The sequence below is a fragment of the Haemorhous mexicanus genome, chromosome 8 (genome assembly GCF_027477595.1).
Source record: "Haemorhous mexicanus isolate bHaeMex1 chromosome 8, bHaeMex1.pri, whole genome shotgun sequence".
In the NCBI taxonomy this organism is placed as follows: Eukaryota; Metazoa; Chordata; class Aves; order Passeriformes; family Fringillidae; genus Haemorhous; species Haemorhous mexicanus.
In genome coordinates this window covers 18,751,354-18,771,638 of record NC_082348.1, presented here as the reverse complement: position 1 = coordinate 18,771,638, position 20,285 = coordinate 18,751,354, and the positions used below count along the sequence as shown (strand labels likewise).

Below are 20,285 nucleotides of genomic sequence, written 5' to 3'. Positions count from 1 at the left end.
AAATTCACCAGGGAGGAAAAGAAAACATTGATGTGTTTGGGTTTTCACAGACACATCTGATAATTTCCATAGATTTGGGGGGATTTTTTAAATTACAAAATACAGTAATTTCAATATTCTGCAAATGGCTGAGGCAGATATGTTACAGAGTGATGGAAACTTTATGCAGTATGAACAAAGGCTGAAGTTTTTATTCCATAGTGATGTCAAAGCTGTTGGTGTATTTTGAATCTTTCTACAGATTCTATGCAAAATTTGTCCTCTGCCATCACACCAGTGTGATACTTGGCTGTTTCCTTTATTTCTTTAGTTGTACATGTAGCACTCAGTATTATCGCTTCTCTTTTCTTTTGTCTTTCTTATTTATTTTTCTCTCTTATGATTCATGTTGCTCAGTATTCTGGTAGAGAGAGGAATTTTCATTTGTTCTGTCATGTGAAGCCTGACTGTACACTATTTCTTTGTTTAGTCCTCCTACTGATCATTCCCAAATTGCAGAAACAGTGGGTTTCATCTGTATTCAGCTATCTTCTTGTCTAAAGTATCAATACAAATGCATTGTATTTAGTTGTTAAAGCCAGTAATTAATTCTAGTTTAAACTGCAACTTAACACATTTAACACTAAGCTAAATTTTAAATGAAGAGTTTTTGAGATCCAATGTAGAAAACAAAGTGTTCTGAAATTTGTCATGGAATGAATCCTTATCCCTTCCAAAATCAGTTGGCTTTAATCAAAGCATTTTCTATCAATAAATCCAAAAGGACTTTGACCTTTTAAACGACATATTTTATTTACAAATTTCTTTCCAAAAACGCTGTTTCAAAGCAACGAATGCACAGCATTTTGTTTGGCTTTTTAAAAAATGTTAAATTAGGGCATATTCCTAGTTGAAGCAGATAAATCTTTAACTCCAATTTCAAGAGTCATTACTTTGTTCTTATAAACCATATTTTGCAAGTATTTGTTGTTTTACAGATTATGATGAACATGTATTTTTCCCTGAAAAAATATTTTGTCAGAATGCTTTAATCAGCTCTGTGGAGAATCCAAATGATTAAGATGTTGCTCAACACACCCCTAAGCTAGACCAGCTCTCACAGGGTCATTGTCCATACCAAGAGGACAGAAAACATCCTCACTGAGACAAGGACAATTTCTCTAGCATTCACTTTTATTTTTCTGTAGCATTCAGGCTCTGCAAAGTAACTGTGCCAAAAAGCAAAATCAGAAGTATTTTCTGGAGTTACACTGTCAAAGAGATGACAGGCTGTGTCCCAACCTTCTAACCAGGTCATCTTTATGGCTGCTCACATCAGGCTGCCTGCTGCTAGAAGCTGTTTTTCCTATGTTGCCTCCAGGAAACAAAAAAATCAGAACAAGATTTTTTTTTTCCTAATTGATGATTTTTTTTTTTTAATGGAGGGTGCTGAATTGCATGCAAATATATATAGTTTTTAATATATTATACATTTATGTATCTATATTTTATATGTATAATATGCATTATATTTATTATATATCTATGATATATATTGATATTATGTTTTTTCAGGTGTATACTGTAAATAATAAGACTTTATCATAATTGAATAAATTAAAGTTTTGGGGTACTTTTGTAACAAGTTATAAATCCTGTAAGGGTTGTGTATACTTTTGATGCTTTTTTCAAGTACTGAGCTGGCAGAAGGGTTGTGTTTCACCACTGGGCTTGTACTTTCTAGGGAACTTTAGCATAGCAAGAAACCTCCCCATGCTCCAAATGTTCTGGTGTTCTTATTTACTGAGCAGTATTGTAAAGTGTAAGAGTTGAGCACGTGTTTCTCTTCAAGGCTGTGTCATGGCTTCACCAAGGCAATGAGGAATTGAACTGTATTCTCAGCTACAAATTGTGACATTTCCTTCAACACAGCTTAGTTTGGCTAAGGAGAAAACCAACTCATCCACAGTATATCAGGAAGCCTCTATGCAACTGTAATGATGCCAGCACAGAGATACTTGCATCTGCCTAGACATTTTCTGTCTCTTTGAACCAAATAATTGCAGCACACTGCTGTGATTAGTGCCTTGAAACTGTTTTGATATGGAGACAGAATAAGCCACCTATTAGAATTTACTCTTCCCTTAAAAAATGTGAAGTATTTTCATGCTGGACTAATTGGCAAGTAAGGACTCATGTTTCCATGAATGGCTGCACCCTCTACAGGCTCCCATCACAGAATCATAAAAAAATGATAATAATTGTGTTCCAAGTATGAGCTCATGGTATTTTAAACACTGCACAGCATGTTTTCAAGTTTTCCCTTTCATCCAGTCCTCCACATTTTGATACATTATTTATTGAGAAAATTCTTATTTCAGTAATGTTGGAATTCTGAGTACATTTTCTACCCTGTTCTTGCTGCTGCAGCATCATAATAAAAGACAGAGTCAAGTTTTAGAGGGAGTTAACTGAAACAGTAGTGTTCTAAGACATAAGCTCTGCACAAGGAGCAAACAGTCTCCTGTAAGCATCAGGATTCTGCTACTGCTTCAGATTATGTCTGTCATCTCTGAGTGTTCAGGCTATGAGAAAACTGGAAGTTTGTGTGTCTCAGCCAAGATTTGCAGGTTTTCTAAATACTAATAGCATTACCCTCCTTTTTTTTCTTTTGTGTTATTAAGTCATTCTTCATTTGTTGAGGAGTTAAGAAACATCATCCTAGTACTTATCTGTCATATGGGGAAGGGACAATAGCAGAACTCTGAAAGGCACATTGGAGCACAGTTTGAACAAGAGCACCAAATTCAGGTTAGGAATTGGCTAAGAAAGGAAAAAACCCTAGAGGCTTACTCATGTCTCATTTTTACTCATCTTCACTGGAGTGCTCCATGAAGTTACACAGGCTGTGCTCACAAGGGCCTGTACCTTACCAAAGGTAAATGCTACCAAAAGAATGACAAATGCTCAGCACTTCTGCAAATTGTGTTGAACATATGCTGTAGCTATGAAATCAATATTAATTACATTAAAACACATGTATTGCAAACCAGTAATGTTTTTTGAATCATAGAATGAGTTGGAAGGGACCCATCAGGATATCAAAGCCCAGCTCCTGGCCCTCCAAAGCACTATCCCCAAGAGTCACACCATGTGCCTGAGAGCATTGTCCAAATGCTTCTTGTACTCTGTCAGGCTTGGTGCTGTGACCAGTTCCACAGGGAGCCTGACCACCCGTTAGGTGAAAGACCTTTTCCTGATGTCCAACCTAAACCTCTCCTGGCACAACTTCAGGCCGTTCCCTTGGGTCCTGTCCCTGGTCACCAAGAGATGAGATCAGTGCTGCCCCTCCTCTTCCCCTCACAAGGAAGTTGTAGACCTGTGGTGAGGTCTCCCCTCAGTCTCTGTTCTCCAGGCTGAAAGACCAAGTCACCTCAGGTGCTCCTTGTACAGCTTCCCCTCAAGCCCCTTCCCCATCTCTGTTGTCTTCCTTTGGACACTCTCCAAAAGCTTAATGCCTTTTTTAAATTGTGGTGCCTAAAACTGCATGTAACATTAAAGATGAGGCTGCATCAGTGCAGAGCAGGAAAATCACCTCCTTTGACTGGCTGGTGATGTATTTATTAAAAAAAAAAAAATTTACTTTGAAAAGAAAAATAAATATTTACTTAAGAAATGTAATTTAGCATTTCTTAAATGTTCTGAATATTATAAGGCCTTTCGAATCATTACTAGGTAACAGAAATAGATGAAGCCATCCTCGTGTGGATTTAAAATATAGATGCTTGCAGAATGCAATAATTAGTTTTTTTAAAAAAATGTTGATAAACATTAATATCTGTGTCTCAACGGCTGCAAATGTAATATTTTTATTGTGCTGTATTTTTTCTTTAGATTTTAGTATTGGCATTCTTTAGATTTTAGTATTGGCATTATACTCTATAACTCACATTAATAATTCACAATAGAGGTTACCCTACAATATGCATACTATGGATTTGCTTTGGGACTGTTCCCCCTACAATTCCCTTAGTGTTCTTCTCTCCATGACTGACTGTATTCTTTTTTTTTCAGTTTGTTGCTCTTTTTAACCATCCCTTCAGATTTCTGTATTCCTTTTCGATGCTTTTTAAACTTAAATAGTTTATAGAGGTGCAGATGATAAGAACTCCATCACCTGCAGTTGACTAGAAACCCTGACCTGAAATATTGAGTATCTGTTAGCTGAGTGCTTGTTCTGCCTAGAGGATATGTTAGGAGCTCTGCATGAGTAAAGATGTTTTCATATCCGTACACTGCATACTCATTTGGAAGTTATTTATAGATGTGCTGTGCTCTTTCCATTTTCTATCCCTTTATCTCTCTCTCAAGATTACTATTGCTTTCTGCCTCCCTCTAAATGTGAGCATTTCTGTCATTGTAATTCTGCTGCTCTGATCCATTATTGTTATACCTCATTTATTTAATACAAGTCATTAATTGAACTTCATACATTTGGGCAAAAGAAAGAAACATGATACAAATGGATTCAGTTTGAAAATTTGAATTCATTGTTCACTGCCAAGTGTTTGGGGAATATATGGGATTAACTTTGTGGTGAGTTAACCTCATCTCATTCTCCCTTTTTCCTTTTCTCCATCAAGTCATGATGCTGTACTTCAGCTGTAGCTGAACAGTCACCTTGACCTGTTTGGAATGCAACCCCTCACTGAAGGTGTGATTCCCATTGCTCCCTTTATTCATGGCCAACACTCCATCACACTGTCATTTGTACAGCCAGATGATAAACTGGATCATGGACTAATCTGGCTAAAAAACCCCTAAACTGTCAAAAAAAGAGCAAAAATCAGTTGGCTCAGTCAGATGTGCTGCACTGCCACGCAAATCTGGGAAAAGAAGGTGCAATCACACTTAGCAGCAGCTGTCCATATGTCTTGCAGTAGAGCAGCCATGGAATTGTGTCAGTCAGGCAGTAGTCCTGGGGGATGGGAGGGAAAAACCCTATTGACTATTTGAGCTAGAGATCAGGGCTCCCCTTTTTACAAGTTTAGGTGTCTCAAAGTTAAATCAGGAAGGTGTCAAGAAACATTGGACTTGCAAGAAAAAGATTTTTGCATTACAGTAGACAAAAAACCTTTTTCAAGACAATACTGTGAAAATCCCATTTTATTTTTTTCACTTAAAAATGTATTCAGCAGCCCTTACTAAGGTGAATAGAGAAATACTGACAGAAAACAAAATCTGTCTCACAAGATTTAATATGTGGGAGAAGGGGAGGTGACGTAGTGCTAAGTTCATCTTAGCTTGCAACAAAAGCTTAGTAACAAACTGTTTCTACAAAACTACATGAAGGAAGGAATTTGTCTGAGTTCTTGAAACAGTGGGAGGGGAAATTGAGCTGCTGGAGGTTGAAACAAATTGGTTTCTGGGGCTCTTGGGATGTCAAGCCAGCCCTGTGAGCAGTACACTGTGCATTGCTTTTGATATTAGTCTGTTTGTAAAGAGAATAAAATACCCAAAGCCTTTATCTACTCAGTTCCTTCCAAACAGGAAATAATCCTTGCTAGAGCCATAATTGTCCACAGGACTAGAGAGTGATGACAATATGGAGTACATTAGTATAACCACAAATAAAGCATCTTATGGTTTTCAGCTGAATGCTTTCAAAAAAGCTGGACACAACTTTTCCAACACTCTTCTTTCAGAAATAAAAAGAAACCCATTTGAACTTGGCCAGTTCAAAATGTACTCTTGGCAATGGAAGCTTTGAAAGATGCAGCATATTTGGCATCATTTGTATCTGTTGGCTTACATTACTTCAATATAAGCATTTCAAACAAAGATAGGATGTTTTCTTAGCTCTCTTGGAATGTTGACATTAAATCATCCCTAAGACTAGTTCTGTTTTTTGGAACCAAAAAGCAATCAGTAGTCAGAAAAAACAGATTAAGATCTAGATAACTAGAAGGGTAAAAGGACCAGGAAAAATGAGGAGTATTAAGGAATGCAATGTTATTTTGGGAGAAAGAATTTCAGATTGGGATCCTATGGAATATTTCTGGGCATCAATCTTAGCCTTGTAAAATATTTGAGCATTTTAATTAGTTACATTTTATAGTATTATTTTCTGGTTAGATATATATGTCAAGCCTATAGAATGGATCTTAATAGCATTAAATTCTTCTATTAATATTTTTAAGTTCTTGTGTGCGTTGAAATACTTCATTACATTCCTATTAACAGAAGCACAAATGCCAGATTCTGTTCCCAATCATGCTGGAATCATGCAGTTCACTGGATGGAGATACCCCAGTTGCAACAGCATCACTGAAAGTAAGACTGCATCATGCTTTTTTTGCCATAGTCAGTTAAAAATTAACTCAAATGTGACATGGGCAGTATGGATTCTTTTTTCTCCATAACAAAGATTAAGGTTTCATACAAGTGCTCAGGTTTCAGGGGAGAAAAAACATTCAAAATTGTGTAAATTTTTTGTTGAGCACAAAATTAAAGAAGGATTCCCCACTATAAATAGGGGGGAATGTTTTCTCCCATTATTGATACATTATTCATCACTAACTTATCCTTGCTAGACCTTCTGCAATTAAGGAAATATCAAGATTTACTCATACATCTTTTGAACAAAATATTGTATTAGCAAAATGTAATAGTAAATGATACAATATTAAAAATGAAATATAATAAAATATATATCATCAAAATATTATATATATAATAAACCACATAAAAATAGCAACCCTCCCCCCCTTCCCCTGCTACTACAGAATGTGGTATCATTTAAAACCACTGAAGGATTTGTGTACAACAGAGACATCTGAGAGAAAGTCACACCTTTGTTCTTGGGGTTACTTACTTAGATTGAAATGTCAGGTTAAAATTTCACAAAGGGAAGAAGTCCAGCTGCTCTCAAAGCAGGAAGAGGCAGGGCCTGCTTCACACCTCGACCTGGAAGCTTCCTTCTTAAGATAAATGGGGGAAAAGCAACTGAAAGCCAGCACTTCCATAGGAACATCTTACAGTTTTTGCTCTGTGCTTTTTGCACAGATATGCACAAATGCAAATTTTTCTTCAGAATATGTTTTCAAGCACCTTTAAACATATTGGTAGTTTGATACCAATAGTTTACATATAGTTTCCATTATTGAAACCATTTCATATGATTTGCTTTTCAGATTACTAGCAGGTAGCATTTTGTTTCCACACAATCAGACTAGAGAAATAGGGAAATGTAGAGAGCTCTTCTCAGTGACAGAAAAGTGATACAATTCTTCAGTTAATTTACAAAAGTCCTGTTTTTTTGCCAATATATTTATACACATATTTGTATTTTTAAAATTACTACTGTATTTAGTTTTGACATAATAAATACTCCTTTCTTTAAATATATTGCTTAGGCTGAAACAGTGCATTCAAATAATATTTGCTCTTTGTCCTTTTTCAGTGTTTTGTTAACATGTCTAGAATTATTCTCGCTGTTTTCCTAGAAGTATTGCATTCTAATAACTTCTAATATTAAATATTAGTCATTAGTCCTGTTAAGTTATTTAATAAGAACTTAACAGGATCTTTCAATGAAAACCTTCAAGTAAGAATGTTTTGAGAGCAGGAAATATCCTTGCTATCTTTGTGAAGAGCTTTGCGACTCCTTGTCTTGTCATTTATGTTCCAAACCAAACATGCTAGTTTTCATGGGCTAAGACTTCTTGTTTTCTCAAGTTTTGTTAGTAATATCTTGTGGAAACAAGCCCTGATTTTAGCTCTGCTCCATTCATCACAAAAAAAAAAAAAAAAATCCCTGCCTTTATACAATGGCAGAATGATTACAGCCATTTCCAGCAGCTTACATTGTAACAAGATTATCTATATATGGCACAAACCCACATTTCTGTAATAACTGGAAAAATGGAGGAGGGTAGAATTCATGCCTAAGTTTATTTCCTCCAGTATTTCTGTACATGCTCTGTAAAGCTTATTTAGTGCTCTGTTTTCTGCTGCTGATGCTAACATTTTGAGGTATCTACCAAAAGGAGAAAAGAGAGCAAAGAAAAATTTGAAAGAGAGAGAATCTAGAACCAAAACTCAATAAATCCATTACCTAATCAGAAACATAAGGGGGCTTACACATCTAGCCTATCCTACCTAGAAAAGCTATATTGTGTTACAGTACTTTGATTTGTTCTTGCAAGTTCTCCTGTGTTGTCTGTGCACTTGCATTTAAATTCGAGAACCTTTGCATAACATGCTGCAATAATTTGCTGCCTATTAAAAAGAAGTTCTATCTATTAATGTTTTCCAAGTAATACTATCCTTCCCAGCTGTAAAAAAACTGCTGTAAGCTTCTTTAGAAAGAAAGCAATCATAAATTGAAAAATTAACAATTGTCTTAAAAAAATCATATTGGAATGTCTGTTCACTTGAGAGGTGCCCCTGTGAGTTCATCATCTTCCTTTTCCTTTTTCTTCTTTCCTTTTAAATCTCTTTATTGAAATTGGAAGGAGTGCATTGATCATCTTGAAAGATCAGAGGCAGTAATGAGTTTTCAAAAAGGTATTTTTTCATATACCTCATACCTGTAAGCTTTCTTTTGAACAGACAGACATAATCTGGGTTTACTGTTGTCCTCAAAACATCCTTGTGGGTTTTTAGCTCTGAGAGGAGTGCCCTTGGTCACAGAGTTGTTCAGACTTAGCACACATTTTGCTGCACAGTAACTCTGCCTTTTACAGTCACAAATACTGTAACTGTACTTTTAGTCTCCTTTCACTTGAACTTACTTCTAAAAAAGAAAATACAAACAATGAAATGTATGACTGAGCTAGTGGTTTCCTTAGGAAGACTTAATACTGTCAATGTTTTCTGAAAGTTGTACCTTAATTGCTCACAGAGATCTATAGGAAAACAAATGTTTTAGCAATCAACATGGTCTTACATATACCTGGCATAATAAATAATTTATTTTCAAAGTGGGGCTATTACTATTCTTATTTTACTATCAAGCTTATGCAGACGTTATTGCATCACCCTTCAGAGGTTATTTTCTGTGACAGGTCTTTGCTATTCAAAATGACTCTGGCAAAGCAACTGAAATTTGAAACCCAGCCACTGTTTTTCTCCGTACTTGGGTTCCCTCAGTAATAACAGATCAAACACAAAATGAAGTTTGTAGGTGCATTTCTTTTGCCTTCTCCTAATGGTAAATGGATAGATGATGTGTTTGCCTTGGCTATTGCAGATGATGTTTAGTAGCCTGTTTCCTTCTGAAAATATGTTGCCTCATGCTCTATATTTTGCATTAACATTCTAAAAGTTACAGTGGTTGAAGGTCTTGCTGTCAATATGAGTTCCACTATGCAGGACCTCTGTCCCTCATCTGAGCAAGCTTGGAGATCCCAGAGCAGCACCTTAGGCACACAAAAGTACCTTATGCCAGTCTCTGCTTCTATGAAAAGATAAAAGTATGGAAAGCAAAAATTTTCAAGTTTCCTTTACAATCCTAGTGAACTGGGGAGCAGATTCTGGCATCCATTCTAAACACAACAATTCAAAATTACTGTTGGTGTGTCTTTATCTCCTCTTTTCTCATGTGCTTTTGAATGCTCTTGTAAGTAACTGATTAGCTGATGAGAACTGATATTCCCTTCAGAGAGTGTGTATCCATCCAACTGTGATGCAAGGAGTTCTCTCCAAAAGGGATTTTGGAGCCCAAGGCACCTTGACTACAGAAATTTTTCTCCTTCTGGATTCCTCACATATTCTGACCAAACCTGCTGCTCTTACTGGGTCTTGCAGTGACATGAAGTACAAAAAGAGTACACAAAGTCACCCCAAATCTTACATTGCCTCTTCAACAGCACATACTCTGGCTGTCACATCTGCTAGACAGCAGGTATTTAAGTGACTGCGGTGTTACTGCAGAGTCCTAGGGCAGTGATGTCTTCTTTAAGTTGCTAATAGTTTAATATTCATGTTATTTTTTACTTCTTTTGTAATGTCTGGTGCTTGACACACATAACAAACCTCCAGTGCTAATATAAGTTACCATGCTGCTCCTTGCTTTAGAGGTTCTACTGCAAGGCAGGACCCAGGTGCTTTCCTGGAGATGGAGACTTACTGTTAGGTCCTTATCTGGAATAATGTTTAAGATGTGTCTATATTATTTCAAGCTCTTCTTCTTAATTTTGATCTGATTTTTCAGTGTTAGGGTTGGTGTGATGCTGCTGCTGCCTTTTCTATCATCTTCCCACTCTTGGGTCCTGGCTGCGTATGTTGGTCTGAGAAAACTGCTCAAATGTCACCACATTGAGCCATGGCACAGTACTACTAGAGACAACTATTCCTGCACATTGGATTGTGAAAAGAAAATTGAGCATATATATTAAATGAGGCTGTTCTCCAATCTGAATAAATAAAACCCCCTATTTTGATAGGTGTGGATCACATCTAAACTGTCCAGCACATTGCAGCAGTCAGAGCAAGCCAACTGCTTTATCGTATTTCACTTCTTTTAGTGTAGGTCATTTTATAAATAGCATTGTTGGTCAAGTTGTCAGCAAGATTAGACAAGCAGTCAGTGGAGTTGTGGGTTACATATTACTGGGTTCAGGCAAACTGTGTTTGGTCCTAGATGATTTACTTAATTATGTTAATAACCTGAAGCTAACGGTTTGCTGGTCCAGCATCTTAATTTTCCAACTTAAAGACTTGACTGTTCCAAAACACTGAAGTTATTCACTGGATACAGAACAAATTTAATTCTCTTAGACCAGAATTTCCATGATATTAGATATATTCTGACCACATAGTGATAAAATAGTGTGCAGAGCTGTACTGGCTGCATTTATGTTCATATTACTTTGGGGAAGATTTTTTTTCCACTGAAACTTTGAGTTTGAAGAACCTCTCACAAAATGCAAATAAAAGGAGGGGGGTTCAAATCTAATCTATCATGTTTGTTACTATTAACAAGCTTCTGATGTCATCAAAGTCATAACAAGTGGTTTGGATATATTACGAATCATCAGATAAGAATTCAGACATATTACACATTAAAAAAAAACCCCAGGTATTCAATTAGTAGCTGGAATATTATTAATTAATAGACACAAATCAAATTTTTTTTAGTAAAGATCTGCACACAGCATAATATTGATATATTGCTATGAATAAAATACCATACTATGATCCCCAAAATGTACAGAAAGTTTAGCCAAGTGCATTTACTAGCAGCAAAGATGTCAGACACCAGTGTGAAATAGCATTGCCGAATTCCTGGGTATCTTCTGTCTTTGGCTGCTTTTTGACCATGGGCTATTATTGCACAGGCCACGGACAGATAGTTGTGATTTGTGTATCTTCACAGCTACTCACAGCTTTCTGAACTGGAAAATTGCTGACTGGACAGCAGCCAGCAACTGCCCAGGGCTGTGCTGGAATGGCCAGAAGCTTGGGAAGGTAATCATTAATCTGTGCCCGTGCTGCTTGGGCAGGTACCAGGCTCCCTCATGACCTGCCTAGGGCACTGAAGAATTAGGATTTCTGTCAGAGGCTCAGTGTTGCTCCCTCACAGATCTGAATGCACTGGCAGGGCTGATGCCAAGCACTCAGCCATCAGTAAAGGACACAGTAAAGAATCCTGAATAGAAGTGAATATATGAACAGAAAAGAGCTGGCAGAAGTCATTGTTTAGTTTGTTTCTTTGCCCCAGCTTCCTACAGACAATATTTTTTTAACCCTTATTATGCTTTTGAATGCCTTCCCTGTGCATGTTGTCAGTGTTATAAAGGTTTCTTTTATGTATTGGTGTCCCTTTTGTTCATGTTCCAGCCTACCATAGGCAACACTAAGTTTTCTTCCTAGTCTTTGGGCTAGAGACAGCTGCAGGTGCCTCAAATTCAGTGTCCTCAGCCCTCCTACTAAGTACACTGTTGTGCTTCTCTGTAACATCCCAGCACTTCAAGGGATTTAGGCCAAGTGAAAAGGCACAGAAAGCTGAAACTCAATTTATTTTGAGGCTGGACCACTGTCACCTTGTGAACTTGTCCTGAAGCTCATATTATATCATTAAACACGTACAAGCTTGCAATAGGCTGTTGTACCTGAGCAATTGATTAAATGGATTCCACAGAGAAAATCTGGAGATTCAGGCACTTTGGACTTGAAGCAGTTGCATGTGTACAGCAGGGGTTGTAATTCCTTCTCTTAGGCAAAAGATTTGAAAATAACTTTTGACAAAATGAAGCTCACAAAGGGGAACACAGGATTTTTCTTTTCTTGCATGTATTAAATTTCATTTTTTTAAGCAGTTGTATTAATAAAGGATCACTGGAGACAGTCACTGTTCTAAGTCTCTAGTTTTAGGAAGCTTTTCATTTGATCTTAGAAAACGTTAAGCATTACTTGTGATCTTTGATCACTATATTTTAATAAAACAGCTCAACCCTTCTTTCTTCTATCCTCTGCTTCCCTGCTCCTGGAGTTGTTTTTCTAGTTCAGCTTTTCTTCTAGTATTACATTATTTATAGAAATAATTTCCACTGTCCAGGTTTGTGGAGCTTTCCTTCCAGTTTGACTTCCCAGGAAATTACATTCCCTATTAAATAAGGACTAAATTCAGTTCATTCAGCAATCTCCAGAAGGCAGAATATGTAACAGTGCAGCCAAGCCATGAAATGTCCTGACCTTCTCTCTCCAGGTTGCCTTGTACCTTACAAGCTAGTTGTGCTGTTGGGGGCTCTGCACATGTTGTGCCTGCACACAGACCCTCACAGTAAAGACTAAACTCTCCCTGGAGAACTGGGCTGATGGAAAACCTGTATGTGTTTGCTCATGAAAGAAACGTGAGTTCAAACTCAAGGAATGTTTGTACACAATCCTCTAACAAATCTCTGTAGATTTAAATCAAATTTGATTCGATTAATTTTGAACTGTAATTTATGATTCCTGTTCCTGACTTGTGAAAAGGTATATATGAACAAATCTGTCAATTTTTTTCTGTTCTGTCCATTCAGAAATTAGGTTTTATTTCTTTCATGATTTCTACATGATTTCTTTCATGATTTCTACATCAAGCATTACTGACAATAGTACTGAGAGTACATTACTGACATTTTCTTATTATACTTTAAAAATTCTCCTTACTGCACAAAATTTGCTTTTAAAAATATTATTCTGGCTTTCCTAGTGTAAAGCATTGAGTATATTTATGATTAAAAATATCATTTGAGCTGATACTATTATATCCATACCTTGTAAAAGTAGCATTTAGAAAGTTATATGACATAAACCCAGTCTAATATAAATAAACCCTGTAAGGTAGATTATTTTGTTGGAAGTACTCAGAAACCTGAGTTCAACATTCATGAAAAGATTAACACTTCTATTTTTAAAAATTATCTTTCTGCTTCAGAACAAATACCACATTACATCACAGTTAAGACTTTTTGAGGTAAAGTCCATGAAAAATAATCTGCTTATAAACCAACCACAGTCCAAAACCTACAGGCATCAGTAAATCTTTGTAAGAAAATGTACTTAAACACACTATTCTGACAATGGTATTTTCAGACTCCTTTAACACATGAAAACCAATAATTAGAAAATTTGATAATATAATTACATACATTTAATCACTTTATGTAATAGAATGACAGAACTTTGCTGAAATGTTATTAGAGCTTTTAATTTTAAATTGCTTATTGAATGGACTGATTTTGACCTTTAGCCAAAGATAAAATTAACCATAAAAGCAAAAGAATAAGATCTTCAGGTCTGCAATTTGGGAGAGTTACTACAAGGTCAGCAGAGCTTTGAAAGTTTATCACTCCTGTCTACTCAATTAATTCAAGACATCTGTTTGGATTCTAGATGTACCAAGAGACCTAGTGTAAATGAAGTAATAACTTTACAGAGATAATATTTTTTATTATTTTTCTAAGCACTGAAGTTACTCCTGAGTTTTGTATTAAAAACATATTATCTGTTGTTCTTAAATTCTGCCTATACGGTAAAGCAATTATAAGCTAAATTTTTAATGTATTATATTTTGCATATCTAACTTCACTAAAAAGAGCATCCAGAAACCTGCAAATAATTTTTACTTAATAATTTTAAAGCATCCTACTGGAATGGCCAGTGGACAATTTTTTGTTCTTGTGGTTTTCTGTTTGTTACAGAAAAGCTCTCTCAGGACTTGCTTTTGTGAGGGTTCAACATCATTCAGTAAATGCAGTTAGTAAAGGTAACAGTGCTGGAACTGTAGATGTTATTAGCCATAAGAAGTCCTTTTGTTGGTGATCCAGTCTGTTCAACATGCACATTAACCCTTTGGGATTTACAGCTCAGTACAGAAGACCAGCAAATTCAAGAGCAAGTAACACACAAACATGAGAAGTGCTCTGTGCCTTCTCAGTGGAGGTGCATCCAATTTGATTTAGTCCTGCTGCCCAGAGAATGACTTACCATAACATCTTCTCATTGTGCATCATTTTGTGGTGACTTTCAGTCTTTGTGATGATACAGGTCCCTTTAAAGACTATTTTTCCTCATTTATTCACACTGTGGGCATAAAATAGTCACAGCACAGTTTTCACTAAGTTTTCTAAAATCCATGCCCAATTATAGTATTAAAACTTGTTCCATTCCCTGTAATTTCCAAACTCTGCAGTTTAGGCTGTAACTCCCAATGATGACCCCAGACATTTCTGCCTTTCAAAGTTTACAAGAAACAATTTATTAGAAAGCCATATGTGCCATTTTGTTTATAAGTTTTCATAAACTGAGGATGTCTGCATATTCCATTTGTCCATTTGTTCTTCAGTATTATAGTTCTTTAATCCTATCTGTGTTTCTAATGAGGCATGTTTCATTAAAAAGACTAAAAAATATGTTCAATCTGTGCAATTAGAGAGTTAATTTCATTTTCATGTTTTCTACTTGATTGATATTTTATGTATGGGAAATTTGACAAAATGGCTACCTGGAAGTGCTTAATTATGGAGACCATACCTGCTTATACAGTGCTCTTGCCCATGGTATCTCTATATTTAGTCCTATGAAGTCTTTAGTCAATACTAACTAAAATTAATCACTTTAAAAATGAATAGCTATGTCACACTGGAGACCATAATGAATTTCACAGCTAAGCACCATTTCTGTATTTTAAAGAAAGGTCAAAACTACATACTGTATTCTCAACTAGACTGCAATCTCATTGATATATAACGAGTCTCAAAAGGTTATGACTTTACATTCACTATGCTGTCATTACAATCTGTATATTCTTTCTCTAGGTCCCAAGACCTATACATTCTCCTAATGGAGTCAGTATACATTTATTAGTTAGAAAATAATTTAAATTCCTATTGCATTTGACAAGTAGTATAAGCTGTAGGTGTTAACAACACCCTGTATTTTCTCTCTTGGTTCCATTTGTCTGTGTGTACCAGAGGTATGCACAGGCCTGCTGTCCACATCAGAGGAAAGCATTCCCAGACACAGAAACCTTCAATAGGAAATTCTGAGATGAGGGTGTACCTTCGTGCTGCTATTCATTCATCTCCTTTGTCACCTAGATAATATTCAAAGGCAAATCCAGATGTGTTTCTAGTTCTAAGCAGAGCTTCTGTCATAGTTGGGACACAAGCTGTACTTGTAATGTCTTTACCTTTCAAATTTCCTCACAGAAAATTTACACTTTGTGATCCAGCTGAAATCCATAGTGTGGGAGGCACTATCCTCACTGCAGTGCTGTGCCAGCAGAGACTTCTTGTTGCAAGCCTGAGTGCCAAGAGAGGCTGCACTGCCCAGACTGTGGACCTCAGCTACATCTCCCACGTCACCTGCCTCTCACAGGGGACAAACCTTGCAGGCTGCTCCAGGATGTCTTTCCTGTCTCTGAGGGAATCCTGCATTACCAGCTCTGTTCAATTAGGATGGCTCTTTTCACATGTACTAGTTTTCACCCTGACAGTTCAAATACCTGCATGCTGGCCAGTCAGGCCTTAAGTAGATGTTCACTAAAATAAATGCTGGTTTCCAATTCTTGATATTTTCTGCCCTGTTAATATCATAAAGTCACAGAACACTTTCCTACCTTGAACCACTGATTAGTTTTCAGATTACTTTTCCTAAACTTTTTTTTTTTACTTTAGCTCTTCATCATCAAACAGGGTAATATAAAACAGATAAATCAATGTCTGTATATTTTAGTTGCATGTTATACTGCATGGTATAGCTGTATCTTAGCAGGAAAAAGGAATAAAAGCTATATTCTGAGGACATTACTATATTCACAGACTATTGTGAGGAAAGAGATTAAAAGCTATTAAATTATTCAGTTGTGTGACATATTTACACAGCCCTATTAAATGTCTACAAGAAACATTTCTTGTTTTGTACTTAACAATTTCACATAGTGGATATTAGAGTTGATGGACAGACAAGAAAAAAATCTGGCAAGCAAAATATCTTTTGAAAAATACAGGGAAATGAAATGTAGTCTTGTTCTGGTTTTACAAAAACACAGACTAAGTTTCAGGGAGCATATGTTTATTTTTTTCCTTTATCCCTAGTGGAAATCACAGTCCTGAAATAGGTACAATTTTTTTTCTGTGGTATCCACAGGGATTGTGACATGCTTCAAAATGACTGCTACAGTAACTAGTCTGCAGGTTGGATGTGGTAGCCTCCTGCATTTCCAGGAGGGAAATGGAGACTTAAATCCATCCTATCCTAGGCACATTGTTGCTTCATTCTAGGCTGAGGAAAAGTGCTATTTCCACTGAGGATTAAGACAGCTGGGTATTCACCCCTGAGCCGGGTCTAATACAGATATTATACCCTCTCAAAACAGCTGAGAAGCTTCCTATCACTTAATCCAATGATCACACCACTCCTTTTCTAAGGAGTTAGAAAAAATAGGTCCAAATTTGGGATTTAGCTCCCTGCCTAATATCAGATTCTTACCAGGGCACAATAGGGTCAGTACTCTGAAACAGACCAGAAACTGGTGGACTTTGCATTAAAAACAACATATCAGCTGAAGCAAGAAGTAGAGATTGGTTGAATCCCCCAAGCTTTAGGGTATTAATATTCACAGCTTCCTTCTGCAAAATACTCAAGCATTAAGGAATTTATTAGTGGCCAGTAGGGCATAGAAACATTCTAGATGTCAGCCTGGCAGGGACACAGGTGAGTCCAGCCCCCCTCTAATGCTGGGGCAGTGATGTGTACCCACGTGGGCACTTCAGCGCCATGGAGAGCGCCTGCCTGCTCTCACCTGCTCTCCACCAGCCTCCTCTGGCATCAAAAAGCCACCTGGTATCAAACTGCCTTGGTGATGCATATTCAAGCAATGCATAACTGAGGATTACACTGGTACCTGATTAATCCTGACACCCAGTTCACATGCACCCACCCTGATAGGAAATTGTCCTGATTTGGTACCTGCCATTTTTGGTGTCTCCTCTGAAGCATGTCTCAACATGAAAATCCACCCAACTTTGGTATTTTAAAGGAACATATACATCTGGCTTTGGAATTGAGACTGGTCCAATGGTTAAAGCAAGACTCAGGGTGTAAAAATAAAGACTTTGAATAATGTCTCTTGAGAGGTTAAAGTACAGTAATTGCTAGTAAAAAGAAGCAGAGGAAGGCATATAGTTATAAAGACAGAGCTTAACAGGTAAATGTTTTCAGATGTTGATCTTGTTTTACTGCTAGCACCGTGGAGTTTTTCCAAATGGGAAATACACTGCAGTCTGTTTTTTGGGTAAAAGATGTGGAAAGTAGACTGGTAGTAAAGCTGCCAGTATTATTTCTGCCAGGTGAATCTTGAGACTGCAGGCTTTCTACAGTGATGTTTACTTGTTTTTCAGTCCACAGACAAAGCAAGGCTTTGCTGAATAAAATAAGATATAATTACCTGAAAAATTAACATGTATCAGGACACCCTGAAATACGCATACAGTAAAGTGTAGATATTATCAGAAAATTACCACCTAACTCACTAAAAACCCTCTATGAATTCTGAGCACGAGTTCTTATTTTACTGGCAAAGATTTTTTTTATCATTCTCGCTACTTTTAAATATCATGTTTATTGTAAAACATGTAGTCACTGGATTAGTATAAGGGATTACAGTAATCAGTTATATTTAAATGGCATGTTAGCTTTCTAAGCAGCAATTTATCAAGAATTACTTCTAGAAAACGTAATTTAAATGAGTAATTTTTTTCTCTTACGTCAAAAAGCAATTCAGACTAAATCCATTTTTGCCTTTTAGATTTTCTACAATTATTTTCATGAAGAAAACCTCAGACCCCTCCAACCTGATATAAAAAGACAGCATTTATCAATTAGATCTCCGTGCACATTATCTAATACTTGAGTGTAAGCAAAATGTTAAAAAAAAAAAGAAGTAGTGTTCCATGTCCTATATCTCTCCCAAGAATAATGGCATGGACAAATACTTCAGACTTTAGACTATCAGTATAAAGTTACTTGGAACTATTATTAACTCTTCCCCCTGAGGTTATCCTTTCCTCTGTCTGGCCTCATTGGACTGTTCTTTTCCAAAACACTCCAGCTTATTTCTTTATAATACTCTGTTGTATTTATTAAGTGGAATAATGGCATGTTAATGACAGTAACAACTTTTTTCAGAAAAGCCACGTTAAAATCAGACATCTGGGCAACTACCAAGATTTTTGTTTCATTGGTAATCTTAAATCTGTGCATCTGAATTCTCAAACCAGTTTTCATTTTTCAAGCAACTAAGGTCATACCACACCACATAACTTATCACCTGGCTTCCCTGCTGCAGAACTAGCAATTTTTCAGTTAGCAACCATCTTGTATCTTGCTAGCATATATGGTGCTGTAATATGTCTGGATAGCCAATGCTGTCTCAGTTAAGAAACAGGAAAAAGTCTTCACAGCTACTACATCCATCAGCTTTTTTTATTAATTCTTATTATTTTCTTACTATTCTCTTTTAATTAAGTAACTTTGCATCCTGACATGAATATGGATTGTTATCTCATGTACACTGCATTGCTCTACTTTTTATACAGCATTTGATAAAAGCTCTGCTATGTGTATTGTAGGGCTGCTCTTCCTCCTCAAGCCAGTCTGCTGGCCAGTTCTAACCTTCCACTGTCATCCTCAATAGCTTTATGTGCTAGTGTAGAGGAAGGGAAAGAAATGCTGTTCATCATTAGAGTCTGGAGAAATCTCTTCATGCTTAGGAAGTTACATTTTTAGGCTCTCTTTTAGAGCAGATGAATGACACAAAAGGTGGTGTCAGCATAGTAAAGGCAGACCCTAAAACAATCCCCAGGAAGGCCTTGAAGAGAGACAGCGAGTTTGGGTCATGCACAGCATTAGAGAAGATAGAGGGCAGGGATATTTGGATTCAGAGAATCACTCTCACATGAAAACAACGTAATGATAGAGCCAAATTTCTTAAAAGCCCAAACTCAGACACCAGTCTGGAAATCTAGAGTAGATGCAAAGACTACAAAGGTATTTTTGGAATCCAAGAGGTATCATGAGTATTAATGGAGGACAGCCATTGGATGGTGCTGTCAACTTTCAGGTGTAAACTGAGAAGGCTAGAATTACCTTTCCTTCTGGTAAAGGCTGGTGAATGTCAGCTTGAGGCTTCTGATATTCTGGATAATACTATTTCCTTTCGAAAAGTAAACTTTTTCTAAAAATAATTTCTTTTAGACTGTCACATCTAAATAGGAAGAAATTATACTTGCTTTACCTCTTCTGGTATCACACAAGTGCAGCATTTGGCATTTGTCAAAAGAAAATGTGGAACTTGAACCAATACTTTCTCTTGTTACATTCTTTAATATTTTTGTTGCCTACTATGAGACACAGGAGTAGTAGAAAATGAAATCTTGTTTATAATGAAGTGCTATTTGATGCTAAATGCTGTCATATTGTTGCCGTATCACTCATAGTAATATTTTAATATGTGATTAACTCAACTAGGTAAATGAGGAATGTAATTAAAATGCTGCTCTTAACATGTAAAATAATTTAAGAGAACAGTTGAGTGATGGATCACTTCACAGACATCACAGGAAACATGAACACAATCAGCATTGTCTCCCACTTGAACAGTAAGTCAGCTGATTTCGACATGAAACCCTCCAGAATTCTTTGAAGTACAATACTGCTTTCTTCTGGGGGCACTGTAGGTTAATAGCATACTTAAACCAAGCTAAAATAAGACAATGTTTCAATCAATTCAAATGACATAGAGCTGAAATTCT

The 20,285-nt window shown here is 36.5% G+C and overlaps 1 protein-coding gene across 3 annotated transcripts in view; it reads right to left on the bottom strand.

Annotated features, from left to right (window-relative positions):
* Positions 1 to 20,285, bottom strand: part of B3GALT1 (beta-1,3-galactosyltransferase 1) — a 171,211-nt gene that overhangs the window by 110,380 nt on the left and 40,546 nt on the right. The window lies entirely within an intron of this gene.